This window comes from Eupeodes corollae, chromosome 2 (assembly GCF_945859685.1).
Source record: "Eupeodes corollae chromosome 2, idEupCoro1.1, whole genome shotgun sequence".
NCBI classification, from domain to species: Eukaryota; Metazoa; Arthropoda; class Insecta; order Diptera; family Syrphidae; genus Eupeodes; species Eupeodes corollae.
In genome coordinates, this window is record NC_079148.1 from 21,433,711 (window position 1) to 21,458,639 (window position 24,929).

At 32.1% G+C, this 24,929-nt stretch overlaps 1 protein-coding gene across 8 annotated transcripts in view; it reads left to right on the forward strand.

Moving 5' to 3' along the window:
* LOC129948561 (longitudinals lacking protein, isoforms N/O/W/X/Y) overlaps positions 1–24,929 on the forward strand; it is a 398,307-nt gene that overhangs the window by 60,563 nt on the left and 312,815 nt on the right. For all 8 annotated transcript variants that reach the window (XM_056059654.1, XM_056059653.1, XM_056059656.1 and 5 more), the window contains one exon: positions 12,324–12,722. The gene's annotated coding sequence lies outside the window, so the exon portion shown is untranslated. The remainder of the gene's footprint in view (positions 1–12,323; positions 12,723–24,929) is intronic.

Consider the following 24,929-nt stretch of genomic DNA (forward strand, 5'->3'; position numbering starts at 1 on the left):
TGATTAAAAAAATAAAGTAAAATAAAATATAACCAAATAAAATAAAATAAAACAAAACTTAATAAAATAGGTAAAGTCACAAAAAAAAGTTGTAATTGAAATGAAATTCAATTGAAAATAAAAGTGAAATTAACAACATCCCTTCCAAGTTACAAAAGTTCAGCAATGCGACCCTGAAAAATTCAAAATCAACTTCACGTATATTTACAATGGAAGTTCTTAAGTTGCTTCTGCATATGTGTATGTGGTATATGGACATCAGCAGCAGCAGCGGAAGGGCGGTCGTCCTGGTCTTCTTGTACCTCCTTGTACCTCCTTCTCCGTTCTACAACTCTGTTCTTCGTCTTCCTTATCCTAACAGTATATTGCCATAACGCCCAGCAATGGTGTCTTTAATATATGTGTACGTTTAGTCCTTATAGCCAGATTTTCTTTTGCTTTTCTGCATTTTCTTTGGTTAATGTGTGCGCACCTCCAGAACAGACCAGACCAGACACATCGATCGATAAACAAGCAAACAAAAAAGACGAAAAACAACATAACAAAAAGCTGAAGAAACACCGTGTACCGGCAACGTAAAAATATAAATACATATATATATTAAATACCCAGGTTTTAAGGGTTTGAGTTGTGTCGTATTAGTGTGTGCAATTCACCTGCGATAAAAACACAAAAACAACAACAACAAGCGACGACGCGACGATGACTACGGCGCGCGGCGGGTGGCAGTGGAGGTGGGAAAAAACTCCAGACATTGCAATTTCACGTAAATTCATCAACCATCAAACAAATAATATACTAAAAAATAACGAAGAAAACAAAAATAAAACGACCCACGATATGACGCGACGCGACGAACGACGAAAGAACGACGACGGACGACAAAACACAAAATGAAAAGGGAAAACATTCAGTCAAACTCTCTCAAAGACGATGGGGAACAAGGGCGTGCAATGTTAAAAAGGGTGGGTCACCGGAAAAAAAGCAAAAGTGAAATAACCGTCTCGTTAGATATATAATTTTTTTTATTTCGTTTAAATTTGTTTTTCTGTTTTTTTTTTGTTTTTTGTATGCCACCCTATTCTTAGGATTCTTGAAAAACAAAAAAGAAACAAAAAGAAAAACCGTCAGACAAAAACCCATCGACCGTCAAACGAAAGGGAAAGTGAAAAGCCCTTAACATATACAAACACATGCGTCGCTTCTAAGTACTAAGTACGTTAGCTGCCGCGCTGCGCTGCATGTGTCTTGCGAATTTCTATATTCCGTCTTGGTTTTGATTTTCGGACGTTTTTTTGTTTATATTGTCTTTCTTATGTTTCGAATTTTTGCTTTAATTTCTTTTTTCTTGTCTAACTTCATGTCAAGCCCTTTCAAGTCGAAAATCATCAGCCAAAGCCATCAAAAGGATATTTTTTTTTTAAATGTATTTCCACTAAGCCATCAGTGGGTGGGATGGGGTTGGGGTTGGGTTGAGACACTTTGGGGATGGAACGGTGAGTCCACGTCCGTCGCGTCATGCATCCATAGATATAGCACACCTGGAGTATCTATATTTTAAGAATTTTTCTTGTTGTTGTTGTTTTGAAATTCCTTTTCTTTTTGAGCTTCTTAGCGAGTTTGTATGAATTGGTCTTGTATCTTCTTCCCATCATCTATGTATCCGTCATTATCATCATCGTCATCATAGTCGCGTCCATCCTATCTACTTAAGGTTGGCTTGGCTACTTTACTAAGGTCGTTGTCACTATTGTCCTCGTTGACAACACCATGCGACGTCGTCATCATCATCGTCGTCAGTCGACGACGACGTCTGATGGTGGCGTCTCGGTCGACTTGTTGTTAAATAATAATTGCATTAATTAAATCGGCGGACAGTTTATGTGAGAATGAATGTTATTACTACTTTTTTTTTTGTTTTACTGTCTTTTATAGTATAATGCAGCAAGCGCACTTTTCTTATTTGATTTTTAAGAGCATCTAGGCGAGACGGATACCCTCAAGGATTTAAATAATTAATTTTTAAGGAATGGTGCAATGATTAAAAATTTAAAGTATTCAATTTGAAGGTATATTTTTTGATATTTGTATTGTTTGGATAGATTGAGTTTTGTTATTTTACTAAGTAGGCTACCGTGGCGTATACTTGTTTTTTTTTAATGCTTTTTTTGACAATAAAGTTCTATGAGTCTGGTCGGATTTGTTTTTTGATTTCAGTTGTAATAAAGTAGCTTTGAAGGCTCCGCTTACCAAGAATTCAAATATTTATTTGACGTATGTACTTATAACCAAAATACAGTTATTTCAAATCCACTGTTTAGTCAAGTTTTTCAATGGAATACGTTTGTTTCAGACTCAAATAAAGTGGTAAGAAATTACATTTATTTTGATTTAAGGGCATTTTTACTGCATTCTGTACAACTTGAAGCTCTTCTGTCACTCGTTCAGAAATTATTGGATTGTTCTTTTAAAACAAAAAATGTATTCCAAGGATAAACAAATTTTTTTCAGAAGATTTTTAATTAACACACAAATTATAAAAACAGTTGGTTTTTTGTAGCTTTAAGACCCTAAGTTGAATATTTCCAAGGGAAACATACAAAAGTATTGATATTTGTTTATGGCGCTTGCTTGTTATAAATAAATTTGTACGATATCTAATTGCAAAAATATTTCTTCACTAATTACATTCTTGGAACTGATTATTATTAAATGGTTGAGACATCAAACATTTATAATATGAAGCCCTCAAAACATTTTACATACAAACAAACGTTTTGAGTTTCCAATTACTTTAATTTGTTTTCCATTTTTAATGGCAACTTGAGGATTCATAAAATAAAATCACATCTAAATAAAATGAAAAAAAAAACAACATAAAACAAATAAATAAAATAAAAAAATAGGGCAAAATAAAATAAAATAAAATAAAATAAGAAATTAATTAAAATAAAATAAAGTAGAAAAAAATAATATAATAAAATAAAATAAAATTAAAAATAAAATAAAGTAATAAAAAAAAAAATTAATATAATAAAATAAAATTTAAAAAAAATAGAGTAAAATGAAATAAAATATAAAATAGAATAAAATAAAATAAGTAAAATAAAATACATTATTTTAAATAACATAAAATAGAATAAAATAAAATGAAATAAGAAACAATTCGACAAAAAAAAAAAAACAATATTTTACGTAAGACAAAGTTAAAACAAGAATAAGTTTAAAGCCAATCTTTCTTCATTCTCATAATACTATAGTCAAAATCTATTTTTTTTTTGTTTTTTTTTATAGTTTTTCGTGTTAAAAAAAAGTGTCTAATCAATTTTTTTAAAACAACCTAATAGTAAAATAGTTAGCAACAGTATTTTGCAAATGATAAAATAAGTTTGATTTCAATATCCAATTTTTACCTAAATGTTTTTTTTTTAAACCTGTATTTTGATTTTTGTCAAAAATTTACTGGATGTCAAAAACTTTATTCTTCACTTTTTTTAAATTGCCATGGTAAAAAAAATATTAAAATAAAAAAAAGAGGCTGGGATGCGACCCACACTGATAACTTCCCATCCCGTCTGTCGATTTGTCTTGCTTAAAAGTTTGTCTATATGTACACGTATCAATTTTTACCAAATTTGCGTTCTATTTTTTGTAGATTTTATTTTTTATGAAAAAACGGACTGATTGATTTTTATATACAAATTTCTGAACATCGAAAACAATATTTTCTGTGAAATGAAATAAGTTTGAAGCCAATATTTTTAATTTTTGAAAAGCTATTTGAGTCGAAAGTAAATTTTTAACAAGTTTTAGGATATTTTTTTTAGAGTTTTATTTTTTGTAAAAAAAACTGTCAATGCGATTTTTTTCAAAATTGTATCGAATGTTAAAAATTATATTTCTTATAAGATAAAATTAGTTTGAAACCAATATTTCAAATTTTTGAAAAGATATTTGACCCGAAAATCAATTTTTAATAACTTTTGTTGATTATTTTTCGGTTTTTAATTTTTTGTAAAAAAACTGTATATTAGATTTTTTTCAAAATCTTACTGAATGTTGACAACAATATTTTTTGAAAGATAAAAGTAGTTTAAAGCCAATATCTACAATTTTTTAAAAGATATTTGAGTCGAAAATCAATTTTTACCAACTTTTATACATTTTTTTTTAGGTTTTTATTTTTTGCAAAAACTGTCAATTCGATTTTTCTCAAATTTTTTTCTTAATGTTGAAAACAAAATTTCTTATAAGTAAAAATTAGTAAGAAGCTATTATCTCGAATTTTTGAAAATATATTTGAGTCGAAAATCATTTTTTACCAAATTTTGTTAATTTTTTTTTTTGGTTTTTATGTTTTAAAAAACTGTCAATTCGATTTTTTTCAAAATTTTACTGAATGTTGGTAACAATATATTTTGAAAGATAAAAGTAAATAAAAGCCAATATCTCAAAGTGTTGAAAAGATATTTGAATCGAAATCAATTTTTACCAACTTTTACTAATTTGTTTTTAAGGTTTTTATTTTTTGTAAGAAAACTGTCAATTCGATTTTTCTCAACATTTTTCAGAATGTTGAAAACAATATGTCTTATAAGATAAAATAAATGTAAAGCCTAAATTTCAAGTTTTTGAAAAGATATTTGAGTCAAAAATCAATTTTTACCAACTTTTGTTAATTTTTTTTTTAGGTTTTAAATTTTTTTGTACAAAAACTGTCATTTCGATTTTTTTCAAAATTTAACTGAATGTTGACAACAATATTTTTTAAAAGATAAAAGTAGTTTAAAGCCAATATCTACAATTTTTGAAAAGATATTTGAGTCGAAAATGAATTTTTACCAACTTTTATACATTTTTTTTTAGGTTTTTATTTTTTGTAAAAAAACTGTCAATTCAATTTTTCTCAAAATTTGTCCGAATGTTGAAAACAATATTTTTTATAAGAAAAAATTAGTAAGAAGCTATTATCTTAAATTTTTGAAAGATATTTGAGTCGAAAACCATTTTTTACAAACACTTTGTTAATTTTTTTCGGTTTTTATTTTTTTGTAAAAAAAATTGTCGATTCAATTTTTTTCAACATTTTACTAAATGCTGTCAACAATATGTTTTGGAAGATAAAAGTAAATTATAGCCAATATCTCAAAGTTTTGAAAAGATATTTGAGTCGAAATTTAATTTTTACCAACTTTAAGTAATGTTTTTTTTTAGATTTTTATTTTTTATAAAAAAAAAACTGTCAGTTTGACTTTTCTCAAAATTTTATCAGATGTCAAAAAAATGTTACAATATACTATATAAAAATTGGTTCAAGTCTCTAGCGGTTTTGGTTCGCAAGATATTAAGGGTTAACCTAAATTTTCACCTTTTTTTTTCAAACTGCTATGGTAAAAAAACCACCCACGCAATTTTCTTGAGAGCCTTTTCTCCATCTTTCTGCCTTATCTGTATAACAAAAGTTATTTGAAATCGATATCTCTTCTGGTTCTTGAGCTATGGACGACAAAAAAACGTCGCGAACGTACGGACGTACGAACGCACGTACACACGCACGCACATACATCTTTCTAAAAATCTTTTATTTCGACTCTAGGGACCTTGAAACGTCGAGAAATGTCAAAATTTTCAATTTGACAAATCGGACCCATTACAATAACTTCCTATGGGAAGTTATTATTATTATTATTATTATTATTATTATTTATTAACACGTAATTTAAATTACAAGCTAATACAAAAGGTAAGAGCCTAGCTGCGGAGACTATTGGCTCAATGGGAAGTTAATAAAACAAATTAATATGAAAAGAACTGAAATAGAATCCAAAAAAGTAAAATAAAATAAATTAAAATAAAATTAAATTAAATTAAATTAGAGTAAATGAATTTAAATTTAACACAATCTAAGAAAGCCGAGCAAAAAAATTTATTAAAAATATAATAATATATCAGTTAACCAACAAATTTGTATATATTTTCAATTTTTTTTAGTTTCATTAACATAAATAAAATAAAATAAATATTGTTTGAAAAGTACAAAAATATTTTAAGCAAGTTTCTACAACCAAGTTAATTATTTAATTTATTCTAATTTTGTATGATCACATTTCGATTGCATTGGAAAATGTGAGTACAGTAGTAATATACACATGTTACTTCCAAAAGCGGCCTCCAGTTGCATTGTACAATTTCAAATGTATCTAGATACATCAAAATAAGTGCGAATGATGTATGATATCATAAAAAAGTTTCTTTTTTTTCAAATGTAACACGATCAATTTTATAAAAGAAAAAAAAACAAAACGATCAAAGAACATGAACTTAAACATGTACAACCGTTTAGGGTTTTGAATTTTTTATTTTTATTCTTAAGAAACTTCTAAGGAAATAATTTTAGTTGAATGCGTTTCGCATTCAAAGTTTGCAATCGGAGTTAGGTTCTTGTTTTTTTTTTTGCAAAGTCAGAAATAATAGACAAAGTGTCTTATTTTTTAAAAGCAATGGTGTATACGAGTAGTAAGGTACAAATGTACGTGAGGAATGACCTATTTGATTACAGAATGTTTTCTCGGAACAATAAGTAGCCAGATATTTGTAGGTAAATATAATGAGGTTTATAAAAGAAGTTGACAAAGTTGACAGTAATTGGAGAAATAAGACACGCTTTTTGGAACCTTGTGCTGGTTCTATGAATGTGTAATACCGAAAAAAGGGTCAGGCAGTCTTATATTTAATGTACTTGTCATTTTAATCAAGTTGATTCATTTTAAATGTGTGGCTTCTTAAAGTGTAGACTATGTGAACTGAAACACTTGCAGATACTTTAATGAACATTTCAATCATTAATCATTCAATAATAATTTTAAAAAGAGGCTGGGATGCGACCCACACTGATAACTTCCCATCCCGTCTGTCGATTCGATTGGTTTTACTTAAAAGGTTTGTAGGTTCTCGTGTTTTGATAGAAAAGTTGTCAGTTGAATTATTCTTAAATATTTAAAAATTACCAACAGTATTTTGAATATCATGAAATAATTTGATTTCAAAATCTAGTTTTGTTAATGAGATTTTCAGTCAAAAACCAATTTCTACCAATTTTAGTAACATTTGCGTATTATTTTTTGTAGATTTTAATATTTTATAAAAAAAAACTGACTGTTGGATTTTTATAAAAAAAAATTATTGAATGTCAAAACAATATTTCTAAAAATCTTTTATTTATAATCTAGGGACCTTGAAACGTCCAGAAATGTCAAAATTTTACAATAACTTGCAATCGGAATTTAATAATTCACTTTTCATGTACAGAATTGCACCACCCTCTTCACACCTCCATCTTGTCCTAAGACCGCACCAAAAATCGACACGTTGAAGATGTAAAAGAATTTTAAATTTTTCAAGATTTTCGATTTAAAATTTGTATACTTTTGAAGCACTTCAAGGACTGAATCAACGACAATAGTAAATTGGTGGTGAACTTTAAGAAGCATAACGCGTTACGCTTTGTAGCTTAATTCGCGGCGAATTTAAAAAAACGGGGTTTTTGTCACACTACGTGTTACCGTGTCGAAATTGTCTCAGTTGTTCTGGAGTGTCGTACAGGATTGTAATTCACCCTAATACTAAATTGTCCTAAGAGCTCAAATTTTGTCTGCTTCATTATTTCTGCCAGGTACTTTAGACGAAACAAAACGACTTAAGGGTTGCAAAATATCACTGCAATTTGGCACCATTTTCATAGAGAATTTAAACAACAGTTCCACAAGAAGTGAATATCGTTTCACAAGTCAAGTGACAACTATTCAAAAAAAGAGGGTGTACTTTATTATTTAAAAAATGTTCACGTGTCGTCAGCAAAAATGAGAAACTCACTTGAGGATAGACGTGATACGTCATTAATAGGCAGGATGAACAGAAAAGGGTCAAAATGGCTTCCCTGGGTAACATCAGATTGAGACGCAAAATGTTCTGAATGACAATTTCTAAATAAATAAAACGACTGGACGCACGAACTTTCAAAAAGTCTATTTAAAAAAGTACCTATATAAGATTTTAAAATATACCTGTAAAATAAGTTTGTCTTCAAAGATATAAATGACGTTTGATTTGTCAAAAAAAAACGCGCAATTCATATCAAGACACAACTCATCCTAGTTCATTTCTTCCCGGAAGTGAAATATACTTGTAAGCGTACTTAACGAAAACAATTGTTTATGTATTCAACTATTTCGTTCAAAGCTTTTTCCTTTGGATAGCCTTATTTTAATTTCATATAAGAAGAAGCAGGATGTAGAGTAAATTATTTGAAGACTAGAAAGAGGAAGAACATGTATGTTTAAATTGTAAAGCGATCGCCTATTGGTTGTGTGGTTAGGTAGGTGTCTAAAAAAATGTTGACCCGTTTTTGAGATATCGAATTTAAAAAAAAAAACAATATCTTTTTAAAAATCCAAACAATCAAAAAAGTACTTTTGATAATCAAATGTTGTAAATGCAATATAAGACCTTATTCAGAAAAAAAATTATTGCAATCGGTTTAAAAGTTACTGAGAAAATTTAAAAACAAAATAACGGTTCTATGAGCGATACCATTCTAGAGCATTACAAAAATATGTTTTTCTTATTAAATTATTTATTTTAGAGAAAATTTAAAAAATTCTATCGGTTTGTTTTTGAGAAAATTCGAGCCACTGTTAGTTTTGATCTTAAAAAAAATGTAAAAAACGCCTAACGCGAATCTGCTAAACATCTTAACTTCCAATTTTGAACTCAATCGGCCTAATGGTTTATGCTGTAGGAGTTTGTTAGACAGACAGACAAAACTGAATGGATGGAATCGAGGGAACCACTTTTTTACCATCGTAATATCATGTTTGATTAAAATCTCGAGTTAGAAATTTGGCACGAATGCAAAACTTGCCATATAGTTCCTATATGTCGCAAGTAAAAAGAGGCTGGGATGGGACCCACACTGATTACTTCCCATCCTGTCTGTCAATTTGTCTTGCTTAAAAGTTTATAGGTTTTCGTGTTGGGTTTAAAAAGTTGTTAGTTGAATTATTCTTAAAAATTTTAAAATTAACAACAATATTTTTCATATCAAGAAATTGTTTAGTTTGAAAATCTAGTTTTGTTGAATAGATTTTAAGTCCAAAACAAATTTTTACCAATTTTAATAGCATTTTATTTTAATTAATTTAGAAGATATCAAGAATCGAGGATCAGTTTTTACCAAATTTCGGTACTAGTTTTTGTAGATTTTATATTTTTTTATGAAAAAACTGATCGTGGAATTTTTATAAAAAAACAACTGAATATCTAAAATATTTTTTTAGGTAAAATAAAAAAGGTTTGAAGACAACATTTTAATTTTTGAAAAGCTATTTGTGTCGAAAGTAAATTTTTACTTAGTTTTAGTAAAGTTTTACGTCTAGGTTTTTATTTTTTGTAAAAAAACTGTCAATTTCATTTTTTTCAAAATTTTACCAGATGTTAAAAACGTTATTTTTTATTGCACAAAATTGTTTCGGAGATCAAGTCATTTTTTATTCGTAGAATTTTCGAATTTTTCTTTCTAAAAATCTTTTATTTCGACTGTAGGGACCTTGAAACGTCGAGAAATGTAAAAATTTTCAATTTGACAAATTGGACCTATTAAACGGTGATTTTTTAAGAGCTTGAGAACTTTTAAAAAAAAAAAACGCCTAAAATTTGTAAAATCTCATCGATTCTTTATTTAAAACGTTAGATTGGTCCATGACATTTACTTTTTGAAGATAATTTCATTTAAATGTTGACCGCGGCTGCGTCTTAGGTGGTCCATTCGGAAAGTCCAATTTTGGGTAACTTTTTCGAGCATTTCGGCCGGAATAGCCCGAATTTCTTCGGAAATGTTGTCTTCCAAAGCTGGAATAGTTTCTGGCTTATTTGTGTAGACTTTAGACTTGACGTAGCCCCACAAAAAATAGTCTAAAGGCGTCAAATCGCATGATCTTGGTGGCCAACTTACCGGTCCATTCCTTGAGATGAATTGTTCTCCGAAGTTTTCCCTCAAAATGGCCATAGAATCGCGAGCTGTGTGGCATGTAGCGCCATCTTGTTGAAACCACATGTCAACCAAGTTCAGTTCTTCCATTTTTGGCAACAAAAAGTTTGTTAGCATTGAACGATAGCGATCGCCATTCACCGTAACGTTGCGTCCAACAGCATCTTTGAAAAAATACGGTCCAATGATTCCACCAGCGTACAAACCACACCAAACAGTGCATTTTTCGGGATGCATGGGCAGTTCTTGAACGGCTTCTGGTTGCTCTTCACTCCAAATGCGGCAATTTTGCTTATTTACGTAGCCATTCAACCAGAAATGAGCCTCATCGCTGAACAAAATTTGTCGATAAAAAAGCGGATCTTCTGCCAACTTTTCTAGGGCCCATTCACTGAAAATTCGACGTTGTGGCAGATCGTTCGGCTTCAGTTCTTGCACGAGCTGTATTTCATACGGTTTTACACCAAGATCTTTGCGTAAAATCTTCCATGTGGTCGAATAACACAAACCCAATTGCTGCGAACGGCGACGAATCGACATTTCACGGTCTTCAGCAACACTCTCAGAAACAGACGCAATATTCTCTTCTGTACGCATTGTACGCATTCGTGTGATTGCTTTAATGTCCAATAAAGTAAACTGAGTGCGAAACTTGGTCACAATCGCATAAATTGTTTGTTCACTTGGTCGATTATGTAGACCATAAATCGGACGTAAAGCGCGAAACACATTTCGAACCGAACACTGATTTTGGTAATAAAATTCAATGATTTGCAAGCGTTGCTCGTTAGTAAGTCTATTCATGATGAAATGTCAAAGCATACTGAGCATCTTTCTCTTTGACACCATGTCTGAAATCCCGCGTGATCTGTCAAATACTATCACCCTTTACAATAACTTCCTATGGGAAGTTAATAAAACCTCGTGTTGGAAAAACTTTTATGAGAGCACTTTTTTAGCCATTTTTCTAAAAGATGCACAATTTTAAACATTTTCAATTAATTTTTGAGTTTATACAAATTTTTAAACTTTGTAGAGTACAAAGAGTGTCTAGCAACAATAAAGCTGAAATAAAATTACAAACCACCTCCTCAAAATAAAAAAAAAAAAACAAAGTTATTTGTTTCTTAGCCATATCGAAAAAAGTGACGATATGTTTATATGTATGTCTTGATATTCACATATTCATTTTTTACCTACCCATGTGTATTGGAAGAAAACTCAATTAAAAGATTCATGCATTTCATTTTGAATAATGGCGGAGGTTTCTTCTTCATTATAAACCATCATAATCATCATCAGCTGATGATGTTGTTAAAAAAACAAGAGTTCATTCTAGAAAATAAAACTTTCTCAAACAAAAAATCCACCCGCATTTTGAATTCATACAAATATTTTGAACTTACAAACACCCTGAAAGTTTGAAATATATGAGAAAGTGTTTTTGTTGTTGTTTCACGATGAAAACCTATGTGAAATTTTGTTTCACTCAAAAATAAAAATATAAGCTAAGCGAATTTTATGTCATATACGAGAATGACGCTGTAAGGAATCATGATATGGCAACAACCTTTGCTCTGACTCAAATCTGTATTCTAAAATAAGTATAATCTTACATTTATCTACACCCCCGCACACCGCACACCTCCCAGTTACAAAAATCATCTGCTTGCTCCTTAAGCCTTTGGATGCATAGAAAACAACCTCGACAACACAACTCGCTTTCCCTTAAATGGTTGGTGGTGGCAGGGAAGGGTTTGTTGAGGGATGGGGGGTTGTAGGGGGTACAGTGAGTGCGCATATTAATGATGCTCCTTTCGTTTGTCATACATACAACACACATTTGTGCAGTCTGCCTCCTTATACTTCGTTTTGGCAAAAATGAAGGGGTTTGAGTTGTTATATTAAAGGTGCATGTAATTTATGCAAAGAATGCAAGCAAACTTCACATATGGGGGTTGAAATCGTGAGTAAACTTTCACTCTCTTTTAATTACCATCCGAACAAGACACAAAGAAGAAAACGAAAATTTACAACAAATTTTAAGGACATTATCTCTACTACATAGATATACATTATTCGGTGGATAAAGGGAAACGGGTAAAAGAGAAGTCTTTCAGAATGACATTGCTAAGTTTTAGAAATTCCATTATAAAAAATAAAGAATGTCCACACCTATTTTATAATTGTTTTTTCATAAAACCCTGATCCTTAAATTTCAAATAAATATTTAGTTTTTTTAATTAATTTTATTTTTATATTTTTATTTTATTTTCAGGATTCGTTTCTTTTTTTCATCTCTGCACACAAAAGTTTATAAAAATAAACAAAGGACAAAAAGGAGCAACAGGAGGCTAAAAATACAATTATTAAACATATAAAAAAAACTGATCAATTCAACAATACAACATTAACAACAAAAAAAAAGTAAAATTAATTAATTTGGTTTGTAAAATTTGTGGGCTCAATAAGGATTAGTAGCAGTATAGTTGCATCAGCCGCACTCTCTCTTTCTCACTGCGTCACCGCGCGCCGCCACCAACGCTGTTGACGCTATACAAATCGTGTGTAGTATTGTAGATAATAACGGAGAAATCTGGCAACACGGCCAAGAAAAATTACTATCTTATGGATTGCTGGACGGGTAACGCCCGACTGGCGAGTGTTCTAGTTTAAGGTAAGTTATGACTTTACTTTTTTTTTTATAAATTATTTAATTTTTTGGGTAACATTGTGCAGTTCGTTTGAAAATAATATTTTTAACTTTTATGGAACCAAAAATTATGCATTTTTCAAGAATGGAAGAATAGACTAGTTCTCGAATTTATTAGCTTCAAGGTAGAGAATCAACATTTAAAGATACACAAATCGTAGTTAGAAATAAAAACATAGAATCTTGTATTTCTATGTTTTTTCTGCTTCGCTATATCAAACTTTCGAAGTAAGTTCAAAGATTTTGAATTTAATACATGAATTCGGAAATGTTCCGATAAGTTGTCTTACATTTTTGAAGTAACTTTAATTCTGCCTTGCATTATATTTAAGCATTATAAGAAGTAAAAGAAAACATAGAATTTAAAGGATCTGCTAAACAAAAACCGTTGATAATTAATATTTTATTAACTACCAAATAATGGCAAATCAACTAAAACGCATGGAGCTCAAAATCTTCTTTAACAAATCCATTAACGTACATTTGTGTCAATTAAAATAATAATAAAAACATAGAACGATAAAGTTTTAAAGCGTTGTGACAAATTTCAAAACATTGCATCAACTAAACATTGGAAATGTTGGGTATTTGCTCAAAAACTTATGTGTTAATTCTTATGACATAAATTAAATAACTTATTTTTTTTTTAAATCTTGAAAAGATAGCTCCTATAGAAATTCATAATTATAAATAAAAACATAGAAAAAACGACAAGTCGTTAGAAATAATAATAATAAATAAGATTTGATAAAAATTCTGAATTACAGTTTGTGGAGGTATTTTCCTAAATTGATCTTTACATAATAAGACAGAAAAAAACATAGAAAACATAGAATGAGAATGTGATGGGTTAATTTTGCGTCAATAAATCGAAAAACATTTTGAATTTATTCATAGTAAATTTCAGTTTTAGCAACGTTTCAAAACTTAAGTTGCGAACAGGAAATATACATAAAAAACATAGAAATTGAAAATAATTTTAACTAATGAAAACTCTCTATTAAAAAATTTTAAGAAAAAGGTAAAAATAAAGGAAGACATAATTTTAAACTAGTTTACCAAAAATCAAATTTTGAAGTCATTTTGCATTCATTGTGAAACATAAAAACGTCTTTTAAATGTAATATTTTAATTTAAAATTGAAACAATAAAAACAAACATAGAAAATATAGAATTCATATTTTAAAATTATAACTTCTACCGTTTTCTATTAAATACAAAAAATTATGTATTTTTACCTTAAACTTGAATTTAAAAAAACATAGAATTGCGAATTCAAAAGTGTCACTTCTTAAAATATTTCACAATATATTTTGTTGGATCGGTGAATGGTTTTTTTGCTTACAAATTCTTTCAGATTTTTTTTGGAAATGTTTTTTCTTGTAAGACTCTTAAAAGTAGAATTAAGGAAGTCGAAAACTTTCGGAAGTTTTGTTTCTCAAACAATTAAAAACAAATCCTCAAAAGATGTTCTCTAGCAAGCTTTATTGAACTTTCTTAGATATAAACTTGAATTATGGAAACAAATTTTCTCTTACTTTTCCTTAACCACTTAAATGCCCCAATGAACAAATAGTCTGATCATAGTTTTACCTTAAAGAACACAAAAATTGGTATATACTTCCTCTAAATAAATTCGGTGGCGCAACAGTCCGTTTGAGAACTAGGGCCTAGTGACTGACAACTCTCAACCATTCCTGTGTGCGAGAATTGTTGTCAGGGATGGAAGGGACCTACAGTTTCAAGCCGAATCCGAACGGCAAATTTGAGAAAGCACTTTTCATGACAAGGATTACTCTTGGAGAATTTGTCAATTCCTCGCAGAGGCAGTACCCGTGAAAAAACTTTAGGTGGCACAGGCAGGGATCGAATCCAAGACCTCTCGCATGACAGTCCAACGCACTAACTATCGTGCCACGGGTATTTTTTTGACCTTAAACTTGAATTTAAAAAAAAACATAGAAAACATAGAATTGCACTCTCAAAAATGTCACTTCTTAAATTTATTCACATTGCATTTTGTTGGATTTGTGAATGTTTTTAAACTTTTTTTTGGAAAGGTTTTCATTTGTAAGACTCTTAAAGGTAGAAATAAAAACGAAACTTTGTACCTCAAAACAATTAAAAACAAATCGGTTAACCGCAGAAGATGTTTTCTAGCAAGCTTATTAAACTTTCATTGATATAAACTTGAATTATGGACTTTTCCTTAACCACTTAAATGCCACTATGAAAAAATAGTCTGATCATGGTTTTACCTTAAAGCATACAAAAATTGCTGTAATCTTCCTCCAATGCCGCCAAAATTAACCTCATCACTTTTATGAACATATACCGCTCTTTTCATATTAGAAAGGTCTTAGTCACCTTTTGAAACAAATTCAAACCTTAATAAGTCGTTGACTTTTGACTACCTTTATTAAGTTGAACGAAATGATATTAATGTGTAATAAATCCTCTCTAGGCACTTCACTTAAGTGGCTAGGTTATTTATCCGCGTTAAAGCTTCATCTTTCTAATGATTCAACCGATTATCAAGTTAAAAAATAGAAAAACGCTTGAGGTCTTAAACCATTTTAATACACAATCTTTTACAGAGTAATAATATTACCATGTTTAAGTCTTTAAATTCACTTAGGCGAAAAAAGTAGTTATAATAGCCTTAAAATTTGCATTTGAATAAAGGTAGGTAGTTTTATTTCCCTTGCTAAAAAAAATATACCTTTCTACAAACCAAGATTTAAAAATAATTTCCTATCGGTGTATGACTCCTGGGGGCTTCAAATCTCTCTTCACACGCATTTTTACTGAAACTATAGAGGAACCTATTTCGATTGAATTTCATTAAAAACCTACGAATACCGAGCCCGTTTAGAACCAATAGTCTCTATGGAATCGATTCGATATTATTTTCTTTCCGACGTTAGACGCACGTAGATATGCACAGCACATTCCACACTATTTCCATCAAACCACAAACCGCTCTGAGATTAATGATGATCACATAAATCGCATTCACAATCGCCATTATTTATAACTCGGATTGTCTTATATTCTTGTTGTTTGCTTTGCTGTGCGTTTCGTGTATTTCTCCCGGGACGAAAAAGATGAGGAATGATAATCACAATCACAAAAATGATGATGATCATCATGAAGATCATCATGATCACCACAATCATCTTCAAAGGCAATCAAACAAACTTACAACTATAGCAGCGCCCCAACATGATGATCGTGCATGCATTGCGAATTATTATTTTTTCTTAGTTCCGCCATCTGCCATCCGCCATCCGCCACCACACCACACTACACCATACATCGCCATACAAACAACACACATGCGATGATGTATATGATGGTGATGATGTATGTATGCAGGTGAGTTATGGCAGCACAACACACAAAAAACATGAATGCGTCAAGCACGATCGCTCGTGAATTGCGATCGCGATCGCATCGGTGGCAATGGCAGTGAGACGATGTGGTGCGGTGCTTGTTTTTTCGTGAGAGGTGCGGGAGTACACAGAATTCTGCTGCTGATAAAACTAAAGCTTCCTCTTCTAAATGAGATGAACAACTCGAAAAATGAATATTGAACAGAACTTCTATCTACATACATACGTATAGATGAAAGATCGGTAAAGCATGATTGGTGGCATGCCACGATCTCACTTCTCACGAACCTGATTATGAACATTGAGCATCTCATTCCCATCCCGGAAAGCTTTGACCGACTAACTGACTGACCAAGATGCTTCATTTTTAGTCGTGATCTTATCCGAACTCAGACAATGTTGCATGCACTCAGTCAGGGCGTCTCACCGCGCCATATCGCCATCAGGCTTATCATTTACGTTCTGTATGGCTGTCTGTCTATCTGTCTGGTTGGCGCAGTTTGCAGGCCGGCTGCTGCCGCTTCTGATGCTGCTATTTGCCTGGGCTGAGTTATAAGTTGAGAGTTGAGTTCGTCGAAAATTTTGTTATGAAAAAGACACAAAGCAAGATCGCATTCGTTTGTCATTTCCTCGTCCCGTCACCGACTTCATCACCGTCACCTCCGTCAACGCTGTCAATCGTGCTTTAAATGGTATGGGTTATTATGATGGCCTTGGCCTTGAGCAAACGGATTTTTTTCTTTTCAATTTTTGTTGTTGCTGTTGTTGCATATACAGAGGTCCATTTTTATTATTTTACTGACAAGAAACTCTTTGTTTTTTACTTTGTATGTTTTATTGTCGTATTTGCAAAAAATTTGTTCCTCTTTTTTATTTAACATGGTGATCCGTGTTTTGCATTAAATCTTATCTTCTCGTGATGTGTGTTGTACGGGCTTTAAGTTTATATATACGCTAAGTCGTATAGCGAACGTTATGCAATCGTTCTATGGGCATTTGTGTTTTTCTTTTTATTATTTTATTTATGATTTTTTAATTTTCTTTTTTTGCGTTTTATTTGCTTGCTGTATGGTGATTATGAATATAAATTTTGTTGCGTTACAATCTCATGACAGACATGACAGCACATATGTATATACACATCACGAGCAATGTGTATATACATAGAAATGTTGATGATGAGGAATGAGGATGATGAGGTTTTGAAAGCGTTTTGTGTACCTAACTGATTTAAAGTATATTGCAGCGTTCATTCTTTCTGGCTCGTTTTCTATCACGCAAATCAAACACCATTTTGTATGCGTATTTTAAATAAATATTTGATTGATCATGGTCAACACTGTTCAGTGTGAAAAATAGAAAATTAAAATGTGGAGTTTATCTATTTTTGGTTTTGAAAAATGTAATAATAATAATCATACAATAAAACACCTTTTAAAGTGAGTAAAACGAGTTGTTTATGTCCTACTCTGCCTATGTTGCTTACAAATTTGAAGTTAATAAGTTTTTAAGCGCCATGCATATTACTTATTTATTTATTTATTGAAGTAACTTACAAACTAAATTTATGAATTACTTATTTAAGGCATCAGGGTTACCATACGAGGCGATGCCGTTTTTAATTTACTAAGGCTTAAGGACAAAATTGTTTACATTTTTACATTATTCACAAGATAACAATTATGGAAACTTAACTAATTAAATTTCATCATTCTGGTGAGCAGATATGGCAGCTTTAATTCGATAGATAGTTTTGACATTTGATGGATCTAAGATTTTTTCCAGAGCTTGAACTACGTCGTCTGTTTCAGTATGTGTTTCTCAAGAAACGGAACACTCTAAAAAAATGTGCCAGGTTGTAAGAGATGTTTCACAATTTGAACATTCCTCTGGAGCTTGACGAGTGTAGAAGTGTTTACTTGTAAACAGTGTTTTTCTATTCTAACTCTTAACACTTTTATACATTCTTCTTTGCTAAAGGACTGGTTATATTGGACACGTGTGTTACAGGGTTGATGTTTTTGAAGAAAGGTGTGAGCGCTACGCCACTTTTTTGAAAGTTCTAGCTTTTGAAAATGTGTGAAAGTTGTTTTTAAAAGCTGGGGTAGTTTAGGATGCTCAAGTATCTGAGGCTAGCGAATAGCGTGTTTTGCTGCAAGGTCAGCGGCATCATTACCTTCTATTCTGCAGTGTCCGGGTATCCAAGCTAAAGTGATGTTTGTGTTGTAGTACAAGCATTTTCTTAAAGTTTGGAGAGATGGATATTTGTTATTAACGTTGAGGATTAAGAAACGTTCAGAGTTTAGTTGAACTACAGAGATCGCCTTGTAAATTGCAGCTAGCTCGGCTATGTAACTGCTCGAATATTCTGGAAGTAGAGCCTGGTGAAGAGTGGAGAATTGGAACTCTACAACAGCATAGGATCACCAATGATTTTTTGTTTTTGCGAACCGTCGGTGTAAAAGATTCTGTCCGATCCTATGTTTGCGATAGGTTCTTCATGTAGCATTTTGTATAGAGCGTCGGACGTGTTTGCTTTTTGTGGTTAGCCAGACTGATGTTTATTCGTAGAGAGTTTAGTTTCCATGGTGGAGAGTTGTGAGACACTGTTAATACATCATGTTCTAAAGCGATTCGGGGGAATACAGATAAAGTGACCAAATTAGTTAAAGCAGATACTGAGTTACTTTTCCCATTTGTGTTTGAAGAAATAGCTTTTTCTACAGTTTCGAACAATGGGTGTGTTGGACTTACTATGGCTTTGGTTAAAAGATTGTTTGCCCTTTTTTCAGCGGAATATTTAAAGGATACATAACCTCCTTCAGCTCTAAGTGCTTCAACGTTTGACGATCTAACGGCACCTGTTGCCGTTCTAAAGCATTCGTCTATAGCTGCGTTAATTTTCGAGATGTTCTCCTCATAAAGAGGGTTAAGCTGTGTTGTAGTGTCCCTTCCACCAGAGCCTTGGTAATTTGAAGAGCTGTTTCTATATGTGGTCCTTTTTTCTTTGAACAGATCATTTTGAATGCGTTGTTCCTTGATTTTAAGCCGCTTATCACCTAAGTGATACATAACTCCAAGAATCTTTGCTCATTTTTTTAATGGAATTGGAGTGTTACGTAAGGAGAATGGAATACAAGTACATTTCTTTGAAGTGTCTCAATTTTTGAGGATGCTATAATTGCACCCGTTTTTTCGGACCATTTTGACATTGAAAAGTCCGCTTGTTGCAGAATATCTTGAACCTGACTTGGGGTGCCGGACGCTACGACATAGGATATTATCGGCCTAAACACTATTAAAATCGAGATTGTAAGTGGGTTGTGAAAGCTCGTTCTATGTATGCGTTGTACAGCACTACTGAAAGTGGTGAACCTTAAGGTGTGCCATTTTCCAATTTCCTTAGAAAACAATCGTATCAATCCACGTTTACTTTAAAGGTTCTATTTGCAATAAAGGATATAACAATCTTAAGTATTCTCTTAGGTACACTCCGTTTGTATAAAGCTGCTCGTTTACCGGAACTATTGTTACTCTATCAAAAGCTTTTTCTAAGTCCAATGACATAACAATACTGTGCTTAGTTTTCGACAAATTTTCTGCTAGTTTATGTTCCAAAAGATGCAAAAGCGTTGATACTCTTCTATTTGGCCTGATAGAGTATTGTTCGGTGCTAACCTTTTCTTCTAGTAACCAACTAATTCGTCTCGCTAAGATTTGTTTGAAAATCTTGGAGAGTACGGAGAGAAGTGAGATCGGGCGATATTCACCAAAATTATGTTTGTTTCTAGAGCTTTTAGGAATCGGCTTGAGTTTTGCTCTTTTCCAGTCATGTGGAAAAGTCCCAGTCGATAAAATGTTATTGAATAATGCACCGATTCTGTTTTTGAGGCTAGTATCGCTTAGTTTAACCCTCTTGTAGGTGATTATATTACCTATTTGCATAAGTTTCCACTTATTAACGAGACCAAATGTTTCAAACAAAGTCTTAATAAATAATCCTGTTATCAGAATTAAATTGAAAATTCAACCTACATAAATCAATTTTGAAAAACAGAAAATGTTAACATTTTATTTTTTGTTGTCAAAAATTATTTAAAACCAACAGAAAAACAGTGAAGTGTCATTGAGAAAGGATGTGTTCAACAAAAAACGGCGGAAAAACTGTCTTCAACTTCCAAAAAATAAGGTGAAGAAAAAAAAATCGATTTCTCTTCGAAGGAAAAAAGAAACTGGCCTCGTTGGCCGAAGCCATTCAAGCTATTTGGAAGTTGAAGCAGAGACTTCACAAAAATCTTGGCGTTTCAGATCAAGGCGAGACATTACAGGAATAATCCCAGAAGATTACAGCTGACAGAACTCTCCACATATATTTTTCGTTTTCATTTTACTCTGCTCTTGGAGACCGCCGGAAAAATTCGTTTTACTTTAACTGCGTACCAGGCTTGAGTGTTTGTAAAGTTTTTCACATCTCACCTTTTGAATCTGATTATTTGATTCGGGGAATCAATATTAGAATAGTTTCCTCCGCCTCCAAAAACCAATAATATTTTTTTTTTTTGTATCTAAAAATAAATTAAGTGGCTAACGGCTAATTTGAGAACGCACTTTTTATGACAGGAATTACTCTTGGAAGATTTGTCAATTCCTCGCAAGAGATAGTACCCGTGAATAAAACTTTAGATAGGTTAGGTTATACTGGAGTGGCTGTCCAATGTATTGAACTTAAACAAACCATTTTGTACTTTTAATGAAGTTGAGAGACATTTTGTGTCAATCGTTGCCAGTTCACTGGTATTATCGAAGAAGGGATTGCCGAGAAAGTTATTCCTTCTGATGTAGAGTGCTGGACATGTAGATAGAAGGTGTTGGACTGTTTCCACTACTTCCTCGTCTTCGTCCATGCAGCTTCTACAGAAGTGATTTGTGTAGACCCCTAGCCTCAGAGCATGTCTTCCTATAAAGCAGTGTAATTACTCCAATTGTAGAGCTTATACTTTGTCTGCTCAGGGATATCAAGCCTTTTGACCGTTTTAAGTCTATGCTTGGCCATATTTGCTTGGCAGGTGGTACTCTGTGACCATCTAGCATTTGTTGTTTCTAGAGCATATTGCTTGAGAAGATATTTGCATGTAGCAAGTGGTGTTCCTATGTTATGTTTTTGTCTAACATAAGGCAGAAGTGTTCCGTTTTTGGCGAGCTCATCGGCTTTGCAATTTCCAGGAATGTCTCTGTGGCCCGGCACCCAAATGAGGTGAATGTTAAACTGTTCCGTCATCTCATTAAGAGATGATCGACAATCGTAGACTGTTTGAGAGTTTGTGGAGACAGACGCGAGAGATTTAAGAACGGCTTGGTTGTCCGAGAAGATTCGTATATCCTTACAACATATAACGTTTTCTTTGAGCCAGGATAATGCCTCTTTAATCGCCATTACTTCTGCCTGGAATACACTACATTGATTGGGAAGTCTGTATGATAGACTGAGATTCAGTTGTTCCGAAAAGATACCACTTCCAACTCCGTGATCGGTCTTTGAACCGTCTGTATAGAAGTGCACCGCATCGTCTTCCAGGGAGAGGTCTCTCTTCTTCCCAGGATGATCTTGAAGGGATGGACACATGGAAGCTTTTACCGAACACCAGTTTTGGGGTTGTAGTAGTATAGTAGTATGTCCAGTATTGCTACTGTTCCATTGAGAGGTGGCTCTAAGCCTCACACATGAGTTGTCTGCCACCATTTGTGAGAAGATGTCAAGAGGTGTTAGGTTTAAAAGCACTTCCAGTGCTGCGGTTGGTGTTTAGCGAAGTGCTCCTGTAATGCACATACCTGCTGACCTCTGGACTTTGATGAGCTTATTAAGATTTACCATCTTGTCCAGTGCGGTCCACCATACCACAACTCCATAAATGAGTATCAGTCTAATTAACGAAGTGTATAGCCAGTGGGTTATTTTTGGGGAGAAGGCCCATTTTGATCCTATGGCCTTTTTAGAAGTAAAGAGCAAAACAGTAGCCTTTTTTACTCTTTCATCAATATTTGCCTCCCAATTTAGTTTTTTGTCTAAAATGAGGCCTAAATATTTAGCTTGGTCGGAAAAGCTTAATGGTATTCCTTTAATCTTGGGTGGGCTAATCTGAGGAATTTGTACCTTCTCGAAAAGAGTATTAGTTCTGTTTTATGTGGATTGACGTCCAAGATACATTGCTAAGGGTTACGGGTGTTTCCCAGATACAGATATTACAACGTCGTCAGCATAGGCAGTCACCCTGAAACCCTCTCCTTCCAATGATGTTATTAAAAAAAAATATTTAACCCAAGACCTCTGGCATGACAGTCCAACGCACTAACCATCACAAGACGGGTTTTACCATCAGACAATACTGTTTTCGAAGTTGGTCTTTTTGACAGCTGTCACTTGATTTATGCTCAGTAATTTTAACAGCAAATTTAATGGATCGGTTAAAACAAAATGAACAATTTATTTAACTTTTAGTGAGTACAGTATCTCACTTGTCGAGGGTCTATGGAGTGGCCTCTAAGATCCTGCGGATTAGAATTACTAGATTTTGTTTGTATTGCGTTTTGTAAAGTCACTTATCTTCGCATAGGTATAAGGCCGAGATGATTGAGGCCTTGAAAGGCAATTTTCGGTTTGTTATTTCTGACACACAGTCCTGATTGCTTCAAAAAGTGATCTTGACTGGAAATTATTCGAGACATCCGCGTTCTCCACATAGCAACCGAAATGTTTAAACTATAATGGCAAACCCCTTATCTTTCTAAGAATGTAAGATGACTGTTTATAACATTCAATTAAGTCTAAAAAAGACACCCTTTGTTTTGTATGAGAAATTTCAATTGGTACGAAATTATCTTTTTATAAAACAAGGTTACCATAATCCGCATGGTACCTTTTTTCTTTTATCTTTAGGAACTCCTTGTTTGTTCCTATTTCGTTGAAAAGAAAAACTATAATTTGCACCTCCGTATTCCTATAGTTATTAGATTATAGGTTTACGGATATTTTAATAAATGCATCATAAAAGTATTTTTATACCAAAAAATCAAGATATGCCTACATACTGCCTCCACGTACCTACATATATTGGAATTATATCTTAACCATTTTTGCTTTACTATTCTAATACAAAAAAGCTCATGGTAATATTTATACAAACCAGCTGACTGTTATAAATATATTTAAATTACGCCGGCTGGTTATCGGTTTCGACTTCGGCTTCGGCATTTGAAATACCTTCAACAACAACAACAAATTATAACAACAATTACCTACCATTATCTTTTGCTTCAACGATAACACATTTTCGTTTCTATAGACGTTGTTTTTGTTGTAGTTCCATTCCATTCCAGAACCTATATGGCTTAAAGTATTCAATTAAATCGCTGCAATTAGACGCACAATGACGTCATTTCGTATTTCTTTTTCTTATTTTATTCCTTTTTTTTCGAATGCCTTTTGTTCCATATGCATGCTAAGAAAAATGACAAAAAAGTGTACTGCAATTAGTCACGTGACATATGTCACTATATAGAATAATTGATGCAATGTTATACATTTTTTTTTTTAAGGACCTTACCTAGGTTAGGTTACCTACCCACCCACTTTATAAGGAAGTTAAGAACCTACAACATACGTTTTCATTATTAGGCCTCCTCATGATGGCGAGAACTTAAATTAGTAGCTGTTAGTTGGTTCCTATTTTTTGTTCTCTTAATAATTATAGGAAACGACATAATTAGCAGTAGGACTTCGTGAGTGGGGTGTGTATATAACGGTGGGTGGTTAAGGTGCAACTTTTGTTTTACTTTTTATATTTTAATGAAACTTAATCACTGTTATGATATTTGATTGAAATGAAAGGTCATACGAATGCAGAAAAACATGACAAATAACATGTTTTTAAATAATAATTATTGAAAACTAGTGTTTCTCTGCTTTCAAAAATGTGTCATGAGGTAGAAAATAGAAATTTCTCAGTGTGTGAGGAGTGTGTTAAAAAAATATCACGCAATTTTTATCGTCATATGTAGATTGTACAAATAATTGAGTATTATGCAAAAAAAATCAAAACATCACATAATTCTGAGATAATATCTATCACTATTGAGTTTGTATATATTTGTATTTTTTTTTTTCATTTTTCCAAGTCGTCTTCAAGACTTTTATAATATTCAAGGTTATCTATCAATTGATATCGCATTATGTGTAGGTGTCAAATAAAATTGACGCATGGTAAAATAATAAAACAAAAACAAATCACATTCAAGCTCACACCCACAGAGATAGATACACACTCTATACGAATAGGGCGAACTGTCAGAATAGAGAATAATTATAATAATTTTATGTGATGACAGGGTTGCCAAACATTTTAAAATAAAAAATACCACAATTTAAAGACTTTATTTAAAGCTTCTTTTTTTTTAATTTTTTGTTGTAATGTTAAACATTGATAAAATTATAGATGTTTTTCGTATAAGCTTTCAGACAAAAACAATTTCTATCAATTTATCGGTCCTTAAATAATTTCCAATAAAAACATTGAAGGAATATCAACAAAAAAAAACTTATTTAATTCAAAACGAACATTGTGAAACAGGACGAGCTGGATTTTCAAAACTAGGTACAAAATATTTTAATCAATATCATTGTGAAAGTCAAGATTTAAGGGCATATTATGGTCTAAGGATATTTTAACATTAAATTAAACTAAATTTTCGGTAAAACTTATTTTAAACTTAAATTTTTTGA